At 46.8% G+C, this 18,848-nt stretch overlaps 1 long non-coding RNA gene across 4 annotated transcripts in view; it reads right to left on the bottom strand.

The window, feature by feature from the left end:
- Positions 1 to 18,848, bottom strand: part of LOC133767141 (uncharacterized) — a 74,606-nt gene that overhangs the window by 46,034 nt on the left and 9,724 nt on the right. The gene's annotated exons all lie outside the window — the stretch shown is intronic.

Below are 18,848 nucleotides of genomic sequence, written 5' to 3'. Positions count from 1 at the left end.
TGATCTAGGGCAGTAAAGCAAGACAAGAACTGTCTTGTATTGGGGGCTCCTGCTGTTTCAGATATCTGCTTACACTGTGCACCCACCAGGTGCTAGGCACATCACCTGTTCGCTTCTTACAACGTCTGCGCATGCTAGGACTCGTTAGTTTCATTTCGTGCTAGGATGCTGTCTGTGCAGATACCACAGATTGGCAAATGCATGGGACCCATGGTTCTGGAAGCTGGAAAGTCCAAGATGAAGGGGCTGCCTCCGGCAGGGGTGTCCGTGCTGCGTCGCAGAACAGCATAAGGGGAAAACAGACACCAGCAAGGCAGAGAGGGAGCAGCAGGTGACCAGGTTTACAAGAGACGCACTCTCTCCATCACTAACCCACTCCTTTGAGAACAGTATTAATCCATTCATGAGGGGAGGCAGAGCCCTCCCAACCTAAACTCCTTACAGGGCCCACCTCTTACTCCTGGACCAATGGTAATTCGATTTCAACACGAGTATGGGGTGGGCACAGTCCCAGCAGAATGGATGCCAAGGCCCGGCTGGCAAGTTTCTGTGTCTGAATTCAGAGCCAGGCCTGCCACGCCCCCAAAGGCTGAGCTTTATCTCTGCAGGGGCTCCAGATCAGCCATAGCCACCCTTATCCCAAAGAGAGAACAGACCAGACCGCCAGCACAGAGTTACACTTTGTGCCTCTAATTCCAGCCCATGCACTGCCTTCGGACACCTGAACAGCCTTTTTGAGAAACATTTAGAAGCATTTTTTATGTACAAGGAGATGTCACTCGGTTGAAATACAACATAGATTTCAGGGGCCGGTGCTGTGGCATAGCAGGTAAAGCCACCGCCTGCTGCGCCGGCATCCCATATGGTCGCTGGTTCGAGTCCCAGATGCTCCACTTCCGATCCAGCTCTCTGCTATGGCCTGGGAAAGCAGTAGAAGATGGCTCAAGTCCTTGGGCCCCTACACCCACGTGGGAGACCTGAAAGAAGCTCCTGGCTTCAGACCAGCACAGCTCTGGCTGTTGTGGCCATTTAGGGAGTGAACCAGTGGATGGAAGTTCTCTCTCTCTCTCTCTCTCTCTCACTCTCTCTGCCTCTGCCTCTCTGTAACTCCGCCTTTCAAATAAATAAATAAATCTTTAAAAAAAACCTAGATTTTGCCGGCGCCGCAGCTCACTAGGCTAATCCTCCACCTTGCGGCACCGGCACACCGGGTTCTAGTCCCGGTCGGGGCACCAGATTCTATCCCGGTTGCCCCTCTTCCAGGCCAGCTCTCTGCTGTGGCCAGGGAGTGCAGTGGAGGATGGCCCAAGTGCTTGTGCCCTGCACCCCATGGGAGACCAGGAGAAGCCCCTGGCTCCTGCCATCGGATCAGCGCGGTGCGCCTGCCGCAGCACGCCAACCGCGGTGGCCATTGGAGGGTGAACCAACGGCAAAAGGAAGACCTTTCTCTCTGTCTCTCTCTCACTGTCCACTCTGCCTGTCAAAGAAAAAACAAAAAACAAAAAAACACTAGATTTTAGCTTTAGTGTGATTTTTTAAAAAGGAAGACAGAGTAGAGCTTTTTGAACCTTTCTGACCTCGACTCACAGAAGGAAAAGCCCTTGGCATCACACATACACACGTGTGTGACAGAAGCTTCACCTACTCCATGTGGGAGAAGCACTGCCCCATTCTAGACTCTAGTCGCAGCTTTTCTGTTGTTGCTTGTAGCCTTGTTTAATTATTCTTATTGTTGTTGTTAAAGTTGTGGTAAGAACACAACACGAGATCCACCCTCTGGACAGAGTTTGGAGTAGAGGATTCAGGGTTGTCCTGGCACTTTGTTGTACAAGAAACCTGAGAACGCAGTCGCCCTGTAGAACTGAAACTCTTCACCCCACTGAAGGCCTCCGGTTTCTCCTCCCTCTCACCCCTAGAAACCACCATTCTGCTCCTTGCTGCTCTGACCCAGTGCCTGGATACTTTATGAAAGTGGAATCATGCAGCGGAAAACAGGATGGAGGCTCTGCAAACAATTAAAAATAGGTCTTTTCTTTTGCTAGTGCTGGTCACAACCCACTTAACATAGTGATGTCAGGATCCACTCATATGTTGCTTCCGTAGATGAGAAAGCTAAACCGCAGACCTAGTCTTGTCTTTTGCCTTATGTGATACACTCGAGTCGTTGTTAACAAGTTTCTACTGAAGGCTTGTCAAGTGGGTAGGAAAGACTGGGAGAAAATGAGAGAAATTTTTAAATCTGCTTTTGACTACTCAGTGGAAATATTAACCACCTTATGCATTTTTAATTCCTGAAAAGAAGAGATGTTGCTCACTTTTTCCTATGGGCTAATCAAAGATGATGTAATGCCAGACTTGCTTCACTAAGCAGACATTTCAAAGTCCAAAGGAAACTAAAACTCAAAGGTTAGACCGTCATGGGTGTCTCAAACAATACTCATCAGCTCCTTGCTAACTAGGGCAAGTCTCTGAGGTCAACACGTGAAGGCGCACAGCCGCCATTACCCAGTAGATGGCGACAGAGAACAAGAGAGGCCCAGTGCTTCGCCTCCGGACCCACGCGCTGCACGGTGGTTCTTACTAAGAATCTCGAAATCCAGGGTTACCCCGTAGTTCACATGAATTCAGCCTGAGAGTTTACTCCGGGCTCCTGGCATGTTTCTGCCTTTTTTTTTTTTTTAATATCCGAGGATTTCGGCTTCATTCTGGCCGATAGCCTGGCATTTAATGTGATGCCCTTGACTATTTGCTCTTGGCGGTGCCGGGAACTGCTGCTGTGTAAGGTCAAAGCCACTGCACTGTCTGTATTCATTAATAATCTACAAGGTAAGTGCATGCCAAAATGCTCCTGTCTCTCGCTCTTTCCGTCTAACATTTTAAAGCTACTGCTAGTTCTCGTGTCATTCCCCACGGCGAATCACTTCAGTATTTCGCAGTTATACATTGTGAAGTCACTAGAAACATTTGATGGACAGTTTGATTCAGTGGAAAAGGATGGTCTTCTCAAATCCATATTGGGGAACCAGTTTTCCTGGAACAGCTAATACCTAATAAGTTGGAAACATATGATAAACAAAAATGTGTACTTTTTTGCAAAATGGTGGCAATCTTGAAATAACCACATGTATGAGAGAGTTAAAAAAAAATCCTCACAGATGATGCTTGCTCATAAAACCTATTTATATTTACATGGAAGTCTTTGTAACATTTTTTGAAGTAGCTAAAGAGAAGATATTTATTAATTATTCTAACTATTTATTATATTTGTATATAACTTGAATGTTATGATTATTATTACTTTTACAAACATAAATGTTACTATTATAAAAATCATATATAACTATGAAGGAAAACGAGAGTTTCAGTATAGCACAGCTTAGAAAGTCATTACTGATAGGTCATTTGGATATCTGTAGCATTGAAGTGCTATGTAGGTTAATCTAATCTGTGAATGGCCGCTTTTGGAAATATCTCTGGATTTAGGTCATTCCTTCTGTGTCCCCATCTATAACTAAGTAAAGTTCTCAGAGTATCCAGGTTGGTTTGGATAGTGCTTGGGGAGTAGGGTGGAGCAACGGCTCCCAGGTCTGGCTCCAGAAAGAGGGTGTGGGGCTGTCACTTACTGAGAAGCTGACCCAGAGGGGAACAGCGTTGTGGACCAGGGAGGGGATGGCCTCCAGAGCTGAGCAGCAGACTCATTGGGGCAGAGACACCCAGGGGACATCCCAGGGAGATGTCAAGGCTTTGGGTTGAACAATGTTTTTGAAGAGATGGAGCCTGACTCTAAGTGGTCTGGTGTGGTGGAATGAGGTGAAAAGGTCATGCAAAGATGGCCACTGACAACAGAAACTGCCTGACAACAGGCCGTGATTGGATGGCTTCGGAAACCACATGACAACAGAGGAAACCACATGACAACAGAGCCTGACTGATGGCAGGCCATGATTGGATGGTTTCAGAAACTGCCTGGCAGCAAGAGCCTGACTGGCAACAGGCTGTGATTGGATGGCTTTGGAAACTGCCTGGCAACAGGCTGTGATTGGTTGGGGCATAGACCGCCCCTTGACCGGATTGGCTGGTCTTGACTATATAAGCTGTTGTACTAACTGAAATAAACGAGTCTGCGGGCTGCTCGCCTCAGCCCTGCTTTCATCCGACTCCCGGGGTCTGTGTGGTGACTCTGCACCTCTTGCTCCCACCATGCTCCTCCTCTCAGAAACGAACCCACTGCAACATTGTTGAGAAATCAACTGCAACACTCCGGGAAGTGCTATCCTAGAGAAGCTGCTAAGATCCGGACACGCTGAGGCCATCTCAGGAGAAAATACATGGAAAGGACGCATGCGCCATAAACAGGGAGGGAGCGGGAAGCAGGAAAGGAGCTTGGGGGTGGGGAGGGGGCCTCCACCGACAGAGAGAGGAGAAAACCGAGAGAGTGTGGTCTCCAGCGAGGCAAGAGAATATTCCATAAGGAGGGAGTGGCCGAGGGCACGCAGCTCATGAAATAGCACCGCAGCCTGCGTGTAACACGCAGAGAGCACTCGACAGTAGTTCAAAGAGAAGAGCACTGCATGCCAGCAAGGAAACGATGCCTCCTCAAAGTCCAGCCACGAGTGGCCGGGACCCTTCTTGACTTTGCTTGCTTGCTTTTCTTTCTTCCTCTTTCTTTCTCCCTCTTTCTTTCTTTCTTTCTTTCTTTCTTTCTTTCTTTCTTTCTTTCTTTCTTTCTTTCTTTCTTTCTGATTTATTTAAAAGAATGACAGAGACAGAGAGAGATCTTCATCTGCTGGTTCACTCCCCAAATGGCAGCCATGGCCGGGACTGGGCTAGGACAAAGCCAGGAGTATGGAACTCCATCTGGGTCTCCCACGTGTGCGGCAGGGGTCCAAGCACTTGGGCCATCTTCCGCTGCTTTCCCAGGAGTATTAGCAGGGAGCTGGATCTGAAGCAAAGCAGCCAGCACTCTAATGGGGGGCTCCAAGATGGGTCGCTGGCATCATGGAGGGGCAGCTTACGCCCCTGTGCCACAATGCCAGCCTGCTTCTTTATTTTCCAGGAGGGCTTTATACCCACACTACTATTAAACTGGCCCGTGAACATGATTCCTTTCAGAACACTGGGATTTCTGGGCTTTCATAGCAGGTGTAGTAGCCAGCGGAGGTGGACTTAGTGGTTTCATGGAGCTGTCCCTACCATTTTTCTCTGTAACATTTAATCATGAAATTTTTCAAATATACAGAAAAGTTGAAAACATTGCACAACAGACATCATGTATCCGTCATCTGAGTTCTACAAGCAGCATTGACCGCTACCTGCTTTATCCCATCTGTGTCCATATCTAACCATCCCTCTACCCACCCATCACTTTAATATTTTATACATAAGAACATTTCACAACTGGATACCTTAACATCCATATAATTAACTAGAGTTTCATAGCTCTAGAAATATTTCCAGTGTATGGTTTTTTGTCTTTTGAGGTGAAATTTAAAAGAGTGAAATGCACAAATCTTAAGTGTACTCTTTAATCCTTTTTTAAAAAAGATTTATTTATCTGAAAGGCAGAGTTACAGAGAGAGAGAAAGGGAAAGAGAGAGAGAGAGAGAGAGAGCGAGCTCTATCTTCCATCTGCTGGTTCACTCCCCAAATGGCTGTAATGGCCAGGACTGGGCCAGACCAAAGTCAGGAACCAGGAGTTTCTTATGGGTCTCCCACATGGGTGCAGGGGCCCAAGCACTTTTGCCATCTTCCACTGCTTTCCCAGGCACATTAGCAGGGAGCTGGATTGAAAGTGGAGCAACCAGGACTTGAACTGGCACCCATATGGGATGCCAGTGTTTCAGGAGGTGGCTTTACCTGCTACACCACAACACCCATCCCTCTTTTTTATACTTTTTGACAAAGGTATATCTCATACTCATCTTCTTAATTTATAGAATACTATATCTCCCCAGAAAGTTTGTCACTACTGCTTTACCTTGTAGAAAGGGCAGAGAATGTAGATAAAAACACTGTTGTCTTAGTATGATTTCCGTTGCTGTAAGAAAATATGGTTGGATAATACATAAAGGAAAGAGACTTCCTTGGTTCAAAGGCCTGCGGCCAGCAGGTTCAGCTCTGGTGGGGACATTGTGACAAATGGCATCAAGATGGTGAGAGTGTGTGCAACAGGGAGCCATCACATGGAGAGACAGGGAGTTGGATTACCAGGAGGGGGCAGGCTTGCTAAAACAACTCTCAGGAGAACAACTGGGGTCCCCAGAGAACTAGCTTAATCTCTCCCGAGGGCAGGGCCCCAGCGACCCAGTCCTTTTGGGCTCCACCTCTTAAAGGTTCCACCACCTCCCCGCGGCTCTCCCATACCATAGCACTGGTAAGAACACAGCAGCTATAATTTCCCGCTCCCTTCTGCTGGGGGCTTGACCAGCACTTACACAGATTCATCCACATTTCCCCCAAGGTAGAAACAGACCAGGAGCGCTTCCTACAAGTGCTTTTGTAGGCCGGCGCTCAACAGGCTAATCCTCCGCCTTCGGCGCCGGCACACCAGGTTCTAGTCCCGGTTGCCCCTCTTCCAGGCCAGCTCTCTGCTGGGGCCCGGGAGTGCAGTGGAGGATGGCCCAAGTGCTTGAGCTCTGCACCTACATGGGAGACCAGGAGAAACACCTGGCTCCTGCCTTCGGATCAGCGCGGTGCGCCGGCCACAGCGCGCGGGCCTCGGGGGCCATTGGAAGGTGAACCAATGGCAAAGGAAGACCTTTCTCTCTGTCTCTCTCTCTCACTGTCAAAAATTAGAAAGAAAAAGAAAAAAAAAAGATTCAAGTGCTTTTGTAAACGTTTCACAGTGAAGCACTTGTGGAGAGCAGAGTGTTCAGTGAGCCGAGCCCAGCCCAGCCAGGGAAACCATGGTTGCTTGCTCAGACTCCTGCTCCACCAGTTCTAGCAAGCAAGAGATGTAATCCTCGCCAAACAGGCATAAACCCTCAACTATAGCACAGTTTTACAGATTACCTTGGCATCTTACTATTGGCTACAGCATCCACAGGGAAAGCTCAAAATACTTCATTGGCAGCTTAGGCACATTTTCACACGTTTGTCATCTTTGCAGCCCGCCCCTTTGGTGCCCCAACCCGGATCCATCCCTCAGGGAGCTGCCCGTTGGCTGCAGGCCTGGATCAGGGACATTCAGCACGGAGGGTTGCAGTGGCTCTGACTTGGCATCAGACTGTGCTTGCTAAGACATCTTCCCAGCTTGCAAACCCTGGAAGAGGGTGCGCCCGTGAGTTTCTTTGTTTATTTTCTTGCGCTTTCAGAAGAGATGGGCACTCCTTGAAATGAAGGCGGATGTCTGAGTCACTTACCCTCAAGCCGGCTTTAGGAGCTCAGAGACATAAGTTGGGGCAGGAGCACCCTTTAAGGTTTGATGGAGCGCCAGCAGGCACCTGATAATCTCCCCAGTCTCATGCTCATACCTGAGGTTCACAGACGCCTGTTCATGTCTAGATCCAAAACCCTGCTCGCGCTGACCTCACATCTCTCTCAGGGTCCACTTCCACTGTGCTCTTTTTCTTGCTCCGGTTCAGTTAGCACGTGGAGTTCAGCCTCTTTTCTTGGATTTCTCTCAAAACCACTTTCCCAAAACAAAGCCTTGTACAAGCCCCTCTCCGAATCGGCCTTCCCTCTTCTCTCGTGGTTCTTCTCTCCTTAACTCCCAAGGTCTCTTGGTTTAGACTCAGGTTGGTTTGGCTGTGACCTTCCTTCCTATTGCTCTTCCACCTGAGGGCCCCAGGACCTGAGTTTCCACCCACAAGTGGCTGATCGAGGTAGTTTCTAAATAACCATGGCTCTCTAAGAGGAAGCCTGGTGTGAGGTCTTTCAAGTACACATATGGGAGCAGGTGTTTGGCCTGGCAGTTAGGATGCCTGTTCAAATACCTGTGTTCACTATCAGAGTGCCTGGGCTCAGTGCCCAGCTCTGCTCCCGACTCCAGCTTCCTGAGAGGCAGAGGTAACAGCTCACGTGGTTGGGTTCCTGCCACCCATGTGGGAGACCTGGCTCCTACCTTTGGCTCTCAGCTCAGGGTTGTTGTGGGCATTTGGGGAATGGGACAGCTGATGGGAGCTCTCTCCCTCTCATTGTCTCATAAATGAAAACAAACTTTTAAATAATGATAAAGTCTATATACAATGAGATACCTCCAAAAGTTTACGGAATGTGGAAATAAAATATGTATTTTGAGGGCCTGCACTGTGCTGCTACTTATAACAACAGCACCCCACATCAGAGTGCCAGTTCGTATCCTGTCTACCCCAGTTCTAATCCAGCTCCCTGCTAATGCACCTGGGAAAGCAGCAGCAGATGGCCCAAGTGCTTGGACTCTTGTCACCCATGTGAGAGACATGGAAGAAGCTTCTGGCTCCTGGCTGCTGCCTTCTGCTTAGCCCAGCCCTAGCCGTGTGGTCATTTGGGGAACAAAACCACAGATGGCAAAACTCTTTCTCCCACTCTCTCTGCTACTCTGCCTTTCAAATAAATAAATAAATGAATGAATCTCTAAAAACATTATTTAGGGGCTGCATTTGTGGTGCAGCAGGTTAAGCTGTTGCCTGCAATGCAGCATACAATATGATTGCTAGTTCAAGTCCTGGCTGTTCCAATTCCAATCCAGCTCCCTGCTAATGTGCTTTGGGAAAGCAGTGAAGGATGGCCCAACCGCTTGGGTCCCTGCCACCAACATGGGCAACCCGAATGGAACTCCTGGCTCCTGGCCTCAGCATGGCTCAGCCTCAGCCTCTGTGGCCATTTGGGGAGTGAACCAATGAATGGGAAGGAAGATCTCTGTCTCTCCCTCTTTCTCTGTAACTCTGCCTTTCAAATAAGTAAATAAATCTTTTTTAAAAATGTTTATTTTGGTGCAAAATATATTCATGCATAGTGCTTTCATAATATACATTTCATGAATTTTTATGAACACCTTGTATATGTATTCAGTTCTATGCATGTATATAATTTACTTTTTTAGTGTATACGTATATGTACACACATACACAGGTCACACAAACATATATGCATTTACATATGTCACACATGTGTATATGTTACACAAAATAAATCAATAATTACCTAAATGCATGTGGACTTAAATCTATAATATATATTACTTGTACACATACACATAAAAACCCTGTAATATACTTTCATCTGCACACATCTAAGTCACCTTCACAAGGGAATTGGTGAACTCTTGGCCCCTGCTTCCATCTCTCTGGGTCTTATTCCCAAATTTATTTCTTATGATACTTAACATAATAAGGCATGAATATATTTCTCATATCTATCTCAGCTTTACTTCTTATTATAACTACCATAAGACATAAGTATATTTATCCTAGCTATCTCAGCTTAATTTCTTGTTATATCTACCAAAATAAGACAGAAACGTATTTCTTAATACTTATCTCAGCTTTATTTCTTGCTCTCATCTTTTCATTTCAGCTTTGCCACAGATCCCTCTTTGTGATTGAAATGGATCCTGTCTACTACGCACCGCTGAGTTTAGAAAACGGGAGCCTGGAAATATGTATGCAGTCGCTCACTTCTTCACTCACACATTCATTCCACACATCATAATTGAACATAACAACAGAATACCGCATCGGACCCCATAGGAGAGAGGGGGGAAGGAGGAGGGATCCACGCCTTTAGAGACTTGCAACCCAGCGGCATAGCCAATGCTTCACACACATGGAACAAAACGTCCTCAAAGGCCCCATTCTCAGCCGAAGCGCAGCCAATGGCAGCAGGAAGCTAAGCGTTTGCAGTGCACACCGCTGCTGCTGCATCAGCAGACTGGGCCAGAGGAGGGAAAAAATGCTGTGGTTAAAAGAAACTGCTGGCTTATGGATTTCTGTAAATGACAACTTGCTTGCTCTTCTAGCCGTGTTAGTTCTGCTTAGGTGGCTGAGTGGCTTTCGTGAAAGCATGAGCTCTGCCTGATTCCTGCCCATAGGGAGAGAGGTCAGGTACAATGACTGTGGTCACAGCCCCATGCTAGCTGAAAATACCGTGTCTTAAAGATGAGACAAAGCAAACCACACAACGGCAAATCTTTGCTTGCTAAAAAACCCTAGAAGTTGTTTCCGAAGCACACACAGCCTCCTTCCTCCTAGGGAGTGTTCTCCAGGAAAGCAGCTTCCCAGCTCCAACGTCTGATGTGTGATAGCAGCAGAACAGCCTAGCTGCAAGCTCGCCTTGACTATGAAGGTGGCGGATGGGCAAGGGTCACTGGGGCTCGTCAGTGTCGGGCTGCATTCCTTGTGCCTTGGAAAGACATCACTTCAATCCACCTGGGTCTACACGGCCTCACCAGGCACAGGGGCTAGGCATTCAGTCGCACTGACACACTGGTGTCGCCTTTTGGTGGTGGTCTTCTTTTCTGCCAGTTTGGTTTTAGGTTGTGTCAAAAGGAGAAGATGCAGAAGACAACCAAGTCAGGAGAGATGTATCTCGGTTTGTTTTGTTTTGTTTTCCCCAGAGACAGAGAAGGAGAGGGAGAGATACAGAGATTTTCCATCTGCTATTTTTTTTTCTTTTTTTCTTTTCTTTTTTTTTTTTTTTTTTTTTTTTTTTTTTTTTTTTACAGGCAGAGTGGACAGTGAGAGAGAAAGACAGAGAGAAAGGTCTTCCTTTTCCATTGGTTCACTCCCCAATGGCCACTGCACTGTGGCCGGTGCGCTGCGCTGATCCAAAGCCAGGAGCCAGGTGCTTCTCCTGGTCTCCCATGCGGGTGCAGGGCCCAAGGACTTGGGCCATCCTCCACTGCCTTCCCGGGCCATAGCAGAGAGCTGGCCTGGAAGAGGGGCAACCGGGACAGAATCCAGCACCCCAACTGGGACTAGAACCCGGGGTGCCGGCGCTGCAAGGCGGAGGATTAGCCTGTTAAGCCACGGCGCCGGCCTCTTTTTACTTATTGACACTGCTAAATGAGGTCAGGTGATCAATCATATGCTGACCTCTAACTTGAAAATCTTTCAAATTGATATTTTAAATTATATTCAAATCTAGAATTGATTCTCTAGAACTTGCCTGAATACGGCAAAAGTACTCTCCTTGTATGACAGAGATATTTTTTATAAATAAGTGGGGAAAGGGAGAACTAGTTGATAAATGATATTGAACTTATCTATCATGACAATCATAAAGAAATAAAATTTCAGGTAACTTTATAATGTATTTTTTCATAATTTTAATAATTATTTGAGGATTGGTCTGTTTTGGACAGAAAACAAATGGATTGGTTTCCTGCCTTTATTCTTTTGGGCACCTTCTCAGGTCATCTTTTTTTTTTTTTTTTTTAAGATTTATTTATTTACTTGAAAGTCAGAGTTACACAGAGAGAGGGGAAGAGGTGGAGAGAGAGGTCTTTCATCCGCTGGTTCACTCCCCAGATGGCCACAACAGCCGGAACTGTGCCAATCCGAAGCCAGGAGCTTCTTCCGGGCCTCCCACGTGGGTGCAGGGGCCCAAGAACTTGGGACATCTTCTACTGCTTTCCCAGGCCATAAGCAGGGAGTTGGCTTGATCGGAAGTGGAGCATCCAGGTCTTGAACTGGTGCCCATATGGAATGCCGGCACTGCAGGTGGTGGCTTTATCTGCTACGCTACAGCGCCAGCTCCCTCAGGTCATCTTAAGCAGACAGCTTCATGCCTCTGAGTCCATAGATGCTTGCTCAGTTCAAGTGCAGGCAATTTAGAAATATCATACAGTTAACATCCTCAGATCTCCCTCCATCGATGAGAGACAGGAGTCAGTGAATAAACACCCATTCTCTCTTCCCTCCAAGGGATAATCTGGGTTCATGGTACATGATGGTTCTTTATGCACTCCCCAGCATGAATGAGCCCAGTTGCCCACCTATTTAATCTTTTTTTTTTTTTTTTTTTTGACAGGCAGAGTGGATAGTGAGAGAGAGAGACAGAGAGAAAGGTTTTCCTTTTTGCCGTTGGTTCATCCTCCAATGGCCAACAGCGCCGCCTGTTAAGCCACGGCGCTGGCCCACCTATTTAATCTTCTCTTTAATGTATCCTTTTATTGGCATTTCTCCCCTCCCCAGTGCTTCCTGGGCTCACCTCCTACAGCAGGTGACTCTTCCAAAGATGGTCAAGCAGCATCTCCCATTATATATGCCCTTTAAGAAGCTTGTTGCCTCCGGGGCCAGCGCTACTGTGTAGTAAGCTAAGCCTCCACCCGCAGTGCCAGCATCCCATAATGGCTACCAGTTCCTGTCCTGGCTACTTCCCTTCCAATCTAGCTCCCTCCTAATGGCCTGGGAAAGCAGTGGAAGATGGCCCAAAGTCCTTGGGCCCCTGCACCTGCGTGGCAGACCTAGAAGAAATTCCTGGCTTTGGATCAGCTCAGTACCAGCCTTTGCGATCATTTGGGGAGTGAACCAGTAGATAGAAGACCTGTCTTTCTGTCTGTCTGTAACTCTAACTCTCAAATAAATAAATAAAAAGCTTGTTACCACTCTCTCCAAGAAATCATGTCTAAATCCACTTCTCTGGAGCCTGGGAGGCTTTGTGACAGCTCCCATAGTTATATGTTGCAGAAATGATGCTGTCTGACCTCCAAGACTAGATTAGAAAAGGCCATGATGCTGCTGCCAGGTTCTGTTGGGATACTTGCCATGCCAGGAGGAAGCTGGACCCGTATGGCTGACAGCCCAGTTTGAGGTTCTAGTGTCAGGCAGTGTCATCTGCCAGCAGTGTAAGTCAAGACAACTCTAGATGATTCCAGCCACTAAGTCATCCCCAGCTGTTGAGTCACCTCCCAGCTGGTGGTCCAGACATTGTAGAGAAGAGTCAAGCAGTCCCCACTGTGCCCTGTCTCAATTTTTGACCTACAGAATCCTGAGTCAACTCACTTGGAAACTCCTACCCCCAGGGCCTCTCCAGAAGACAGCCATGCCTTGAATTTCAACAATGATAACACATTGGTTATGAAATAAAAAGACACATTGAAACTACTTCCATTGTAAAAGGAAAAGTATTAGAAAAAATGATTTCCTATATATAAATAAGTAAAATTAGATCCTCACCTAACAGTCTATTCAAAGGTAAGTTACAGATGTAACTACAGAGAATATAAAATAAAATGCTCATATGATTAGAAGGAAATATGGATATTACCTTCATAACCTTGAGTTAACCAGGCTCTTAAGACAAAAAAAATCATAAGAAATATTTGCTGTATTTTATAAATGACACTAAAATGGCTTAAATTAAAATTTAGGTTAACAATCAAGCTATAAGGGCCAGCACTGTGGTACAGGGGGTTAAGTACCTGAATCCCATATCAGAGCAGGGGTTCAAGTCCTGACTACTCTGTATCCAATCCAGCTTCCTACTAATGTTCCTGAGAAAGCTGCAAACGATGGCCCAAGTGCTTGGGTCGCTGCCACCCATGTGAGAGACCCAGGTAGAGGTCCTTGCTCCTAATTTCAGCCTGGCCCAGCCCTGGCTGTTGCCAGCATTTGAACCACAGGACAGAAGGTCTCTCTCTTCCTTTCTCTCCCTCTCTCTCTGTCATTCTGCCTTTTGAAAACAAAGTAATAGTATCTATAATATACACAGTAAAAAGTCAACAAGTAAAAAATTAATCTTTTAAATAGCCTTGCAGTTACTATGTTGATTAGGACACAGGTGTCTCTACATCAGGGGGCCCAGGTTCAGCTCCCAATTCTAGCTTCTTCCCAATGAGAGCCCCGGGAGGCAGTGGTGACGGCTCAAAGACTTAAGTCCCTGACACCACGTGGGAGACCTGGATTGAGTTCCCAAATCTTGGTTTCTTCTAGTAGAGGGTAAACAAGTTTGGGCTTGCTCACTCTCTGTCTCTGACTTTGTGCTACTCAAATAAATATGCTTTAAAATATATGAGTGAGGAGCAAAAAAGGAAAACAAAATTTGTCTCACTGTAATTACAGAGATAAATTAAAATTAGGTACTATGGCACACTCATCTGTCTACAGTATATTTATTTAGACAGTATGAAAAATTGGAAAGAACATGGAAAATGAGAACTTATTTTACTAGTGGGAGTGAAAATTGATACAACTATTTTGATATCAAATCAATGATATCCAGTAAAGCTAAAACTTTATGTTCTTTATGACCTACAAAGTCCTATTCTACTGAAACTTGCAAATATGTACACAAATGACAGCTCCAAAATGCTGGAAACGATGTAGATGTCCATCAGTAGGGGGATGAGCCATAAAGTATTCCCAAGAATATTAAAATAGCAGTTGAAAAACATGAATCATGTTTCTATGTATTAACATATGAGCGGGCCCAGTGCTGTGGTGTAGAGGTTAAAGCCACCACCTGCAGTGCCAGCATCCCATATGGCCACCCGTTTGAGTCCTGGCTGCTTCACTTCTGATCCAGCTCTCTGCTATGGCCTGGGAAAGCAGTAGAAGACGGCCTGAGTCCTTGGGCCCCTGCACCCACGTGGGAGACCCAAAAGAAGCTCCTGGCTCCTGGCTTCGGATTGGCACAGCTCCGGCCATTGCGGTCAACTGGGGAGTCAATCAGTGGATGGAAGACCTCTCTCTCTCTCCCTCTCTGCCTCTCCTTCTCTCCCTGTGTAACTCTGACTTTCAAATAAATACATAAATCTTTTTAAAAATATCGTATTAGCATAGCTCACAAAAATATAGCACTGGGAGAAAAAGAAGCAGGTTCCATAAATATTCATGCAATATGGTAAAAGCATTTTAGATGGCAAACACCATGTATGTTGACGACGGATACATATATACCTAATAAAAAGAATCGTGTTCTGGGAGGATACTCCCAGGAGCTGTCTCCAGAGAGAAAAGTAGGAGAAGGCAATTGGGGAGGGGGAAACAGGACCTGTGTTTCATCTGAATGTTGTTAGTTTTACTAAAAGTATCTGATTACAGTCAGGTGCCCAGCATCCACCTGGGCACCGTTGCTCTAGGAGAGGCTGCAGTGAGAGCCCGTGTCATTCACAGACACCACAGCACTAGCAGCGTCTGAGAGAGACACACACGGCACTGGTGTAAAACCCAGCTCTCTGACATTGAAAGAAGCTCAAAGAGTGGTGTTTTGAAGAAAAAGACTGGATACGGGACTGGTCAAGTTCATCTGAACATGCACCTCCTGTCTGAGTCCTTTTGCGCTGCTGTAACGAAATGCCTCGGACAAAAACGATAGAAACTTACTTCTCACAGCTGCACAGCCTGGGAAGTCTAAGATCAAGTTGTCAGCAGTGTGGCCTCCGGTGAGGGCTGCTCTCCACTTCCAGGATGTGCTGTGTCCTCCAGAGGGCGGAAGTGAGGCAAAGCCAAGGGCCCAAGCCAGTTCCTTCCAGCCCCTTTAATTTATTCATTTATTTTTACAGATGTATTTATTTATTTATTTGAAGGTCTGAGTCACAGAGAGAGAGGGAGAGACAAAGACAGAGATCTTCCATCCACTGGTTCACGACCCAGATGGCCGCCAGGTGGAAGCCAGGAACCAGAAGCTTCATTTGGCCCTCAGGTGGGTGCAGGTGCCCAAGTAGGTGGGCCATCTTCTACTGCTTTCCCAGGCCATAGCAGAGAGCTAGATTGGAAGTGGAGCAGCCAGGACTTGAACCAGTACCCATATGCAATGCCGGCACTGCAGGAAGTGGCTTTACCCGCTACACTACAGCACCGCCCACCACTCCAACCTTTCTAAAAGGCACTAAGCCCTCATGATTTAAGCACTGCTCCAAAGGCTGCACAGGCTCCACCTCTTAATCCTGAGTTGCCAGTGAGCTATGGCCTGACCAGAGTCACTCCACTTTGTCCCTGAGTGTCCTCTATTTTTTTCTAACCAGTCCCACAAATGCTATCTACTCAAAAACTAATCTTATAAGAATGTTATCTGTAAGGTTTGTTTACATTAAGTTCTATTGGATGCCTCCCCCCCCCCCCCCAAGATAAGTGTAACCTTGCTTGTTCTAGCTTCTGTAACAAATGCTTGGCTTTGTAATTAACTTCCAACAAGATGTGGTTTTTGCCTTTAAAAGCTTACACCTGAGCTCAACTGGGCTGCATGACTTGGAGAGCACATGCTGGCTTTCAGAAATAAAGATTCCATAATTCTGCCCAGAGACTTTGGCGTCTTCTGTAATTCGCTGTTCCAAATATAACAGTCCTACCATAACGGTCATTAACTTTGAACACAGATTTGGGAGAGGACACACTCAAATCATAGCATCTCTCCAAATATAACCTCATTAAACAGACAAACCACACAACGCCTCTTGGCCGCAGGAATATATGTGCTGTGATGGAAGCAGGGTTCTCAGGGAACCTGTGAAGCCCTTTCTTCCTTCTCTGCCTCTCTCACCTGCGGGCCACTGGATGGGGGTCCATGATGGCAGCCATGGATCCCTCAGTCCCTTTTTTTTTTTTTTTTTTTTTGGACAGGCAGAGTGGACAGTGAGAGAGAGAGACCGAGAGAAAGGTCTTCCTTTGCCGTTGGTTCACCCTCCAGTGACCACCGCAGCCTGCGTGCTACAGCTGGCGCACCGTGCTGATCTGAAGCCAGGAGCCAGGTGCTTATCCTGGTCTCCCATGGGGTGCAGGGCCCAAGCACTTAGGCCATCCTCCACTGCACTCCCTGGCCACAGCAGAGAGCTGGCCTGGAAGAGGGGCAACCAGGACAGAATCCGCCGCCCCAACTGGGACTAGAACGCGGTGTGCCGGCGCCACAAGGTGGAGGATTAGCCTGTTGAGCCGCAGCGCCGGCCCCTCAGTCCCTTTTGATGGAGAACTAGAATCTAACTCTGTCACATAGCAGAAGGGTGTGCACTCAAGACTGTACTTAATTGGGCTTTTACTCTTCATTCAGCAGGAACCAGAACACTAAGATAGAAAACAACAACTCCACAGTCATGTTTACATAGGGAAGTGTGTTTGTTTTTACAGCAGTGACCTGGACTTGCAACTGTGTGTTACATTTCAGACCAGTGTTTCCTCGAAGGCACCTGCTCAGTTGGTTTTAGGCTGTCCGGGTTCCCATATTAACCTTATCCTTTGTACCGATTTCTGTGTTCTTAGAATCAGCTTTAGTTGAAGCAAAGCCATGCCTATGTTAAGAGACTCAAAATAGAAAAAAAAAAAAAAAAAAAACTTTGCCCAAATATTCGGAGATGACATATTTGCATATGGTTTAAAACCAAACTTTGTAAAAGCTTTTTCATGAAACTAGAAAAAAGTAACTTTTTAAAAATAAACACTTGTACTTCCCCAGGGTTACTGGGTCCTCTCAGGCATGGTTTAGTGATTATATCTGGAGCCAGCTGTGGCAGTGAAAGACCCGTGCGTTTCGCTATTGCTGTTCAGAAGCCGGGGAAGCTTAGGAAGCTGACATTCCAAAGCAGGAGCAGGGCCATCGGACCCCGCAGGGGCAGAGTGGGCTTGCGGAGTGACTTCAGTCTTCCCCCAGCTTTCCTAAAGGAAACCACACTCCGTTGATTTATGTGGCATTTAAAACAATTATCTGTCAGCCCAAAAATAAGTTTTCTTTGGAGAAAATACAACTTGATATTTTTCCCCCTCCAGATTTCTTTTATTTTTATTTTTTAATTTTTTTTTATTTTTGACAGGCAGAGTGGACCGTGAGAGAGAGACAGAGAGAAAGGTCTTCCTTTTGCCGTTGGTTCACCCTCCAATGGCCACCGTGGTAGGCGCGCTGCGGCCGGCGCACTGCGCTGATCTGATGGCAGGAGCCAGGTGCCTATCCTGGTCTCCCATGGGGTGCAGGGCCCAAGGACTTGGGCCATCCTCCACTGCACTCCCTGGCCACAGCAGAGAGCTGGCCTGGAAGAGGGGCAACCGGGACAGGATCGGTGCCCCGACCGGGACTAGAACCCGGTGTGCTGGTGCCGCAAGGCGGAGGATTAGCCTAGTGAGCTGCAGCGCCGTCCTTCCCCTCCAGATTTCTAGGTCGGTTTAAGGCTAGAGTAGTTGAAACAGGCATCATGAGTATTGTGATTAAATAACTACATTTCTGAGAAAGCTCCTATGTTTATTTGAAACAGTCCTTTCTTTTTTTTTTTTGACAGGCAGAGTGGACAGTGAGAGAGAGACAGAGAGAAAGGTCTTCCTTTGCCGTTGGTTCACCCTCCAATGGCCGCCGCGGTAGCGTGCTGCGGCCAGCGCACCGCGCTGATCCGATGGCAGGAGCCAGGTACCTATCCTGGTCTCCCATGGGGTGCAGGGCCCAAGCACTTGGGCCATCCTCCACAGTCCTTTCTAACATGCCTGATACGAATTTTGCCTGATACTGTGAATCTTGGGCACAGAACTTTCCACAAATTCCACGTGCTAATTACTACCTGGAGTGCCAACAGAGATGAGGGGTCTTCAACAAGTTCATGGAAAATTGTATTATGAAAACCTATACCTGGATTTCAAATTTTTTTGTACCGAAATAAATGTATCTTTTGATTCCATTTTTCCTTCAACTTTTTGAAGTAAACTCTTGTCTGTTCCTGGGGCTATGTAGAAGACCCCTGGAGACAGGATTGGATTTTTGTTTGTTTTTGGCTTCTTATTATTTTATGTATTTGGAAAGGCGAGAGAGAGAGAGACAGAGAGACGGAGAGACAGAGAGACAGAGAGAGAGATAATATCCTCCATCTGCTTGTTTCACTCCCCAATGCCAGTAACATTCAGGGCTGGTCCTGGGCTGAATCCTGGTGCCAGGAACTCAATCCTGGTCTCCCATGTGGGTGGCAGGGACACAAGTACTTGAGCCATCTCCTGCTTCTTCCCAAGGCCATGCATTAG

Source organism: Lepus europaeus, chromosome 9 (genome assembly GCF_033115175.1).
Source record: "Lepus europaeus isolate LE1 chromosome 9, mLepTim1.pri, whole genome shotgun sequence".
Classification (NCBI taxonomy): Eukaryota; Metazoa; Chordata; class Mammalia; order Lagomorpha; family Leporidae; genus Lepus; species Lepus europaeus.
Note: the sequence above shows the minus strand (reverse complement) of the source record. Positions and strands in the feature narration are given on the sequence as shown.